The sequence below is a fragment of the Triticum dicoccoides genome, chromosome 3A, assembly GCF_002162155.2.
Source record: "Triticum dicoccoides isolate Atlit2015 ecotype Zavitan chromosome 3A, WEW_v2.0, whole genome shotgun sequence".
NCBI classification, from domain to species: Eukaryota; Viridiplantae; Streptophyta; class Magnoliopsida; order Poales; family Poaceae; genus Triticum; species Triticum dicoccoides.
The window spans coordinates 4,363,051-4,364,282 of record NC_041384.1 but is presented as its reverse complement, the minus strand read 5'-3'; positions in this window follow the sequence as shown (position 1 = coordinate 4,364,282).

Sequence of the window (1,232 nt, the reverse complement as noted above, 5' to 3'; positions counted from 1 at the left end):
ACCGCCGCCCCTGCCCTTCATTTTTTTTAGTTTAAACTTTTTTCATATGTGTATGTATATGTGTATGTATATTGTATATGTGTATGTATATGTGTATGTGTATGTATATGTGTATGTGTATGTATATGTGTATGTATAATGTATATGTGTATGTATATGTGTATGTATAATGTTCATATATATATATATATAATGTATAATGTATAATGTTCATATGTGGTTAGTTTAATTTTTTTTTGTTCATAGAAATTTTGTTCATATATATAAATAAATTTTTTGTTCATAGAAAGGTTTTTGTTCATATATAGAAAGTTAGAAGAAAATTTAGAATATGCTAAAATTTAGAAGAAAAAGAAGGATAGGAAAGAAGAAAATAAGAAGGGGAAGAAAGAAGAAGAGGAGAGGAAGAAGAGGAGAAATAAATAAGAAGAGGAAAAAAGAAGAAAAAGAAGAGGAGAAGCAGAAAGGAATAGAGGAGAAGAAGAAAAAATAGAATTTCTATTTTTTTTTTCTTCTCCTCTATTCCTTTCTTCTTCTCCTCTTTTTTCTTCTTCTTGTTTTCTTCGATCTTCTCTTCTATTCCTTTCTTCTTCTCCTCTTTTTTTTCTTCTTTTTTTTCTTCGATCTTCTCCTCTATTCCTTTCTTCTGTCGTCGTCGATATACCCCTCCCGATAACTTCAACACGAGGGGGGTCGATATACCCCTCGGATAACTTTGACATGAGGGGCGGTCGATATATATACCCCCTCTCGACTGTGATAAGTTATACCGCGGGAGCACTCCCTGACCCTCTCGCTCGACCAAAACTCTCGAGGACACCCAAACCCTAGAAAAAACGATGTCGTTCTCCTACCCCCTCCCGCCGCGCCCCTCCCGACAAACTCTCTTGAGGCCACCCCAAACCCTTGAAGCGTTGTCGAGGCCACCCCAAACCCTAGAGAAGCAGCGTTGAGGCCACTAATTAATATATATGATTCCTTACTATGATTAGCTAGCTAGTTCTACCTTTGCCACTAATATATCCATCTGTCATGTTTGAATAATAATTTCCATGTTGTAAATATTTGTAGAAACTATGGACACCGCCCGAGACGAAGCAAAAGAAGCGTTGTTGAGGGACATAATCGCAATGGGATGTGATGCCGTCTGCTCGTTGTTTCTCAACGACACCGATGCTATGGAAGGAGAGGGTGAAGAAGCTGGCTCCGGTGACCTAATGTCGGTGCAAGAA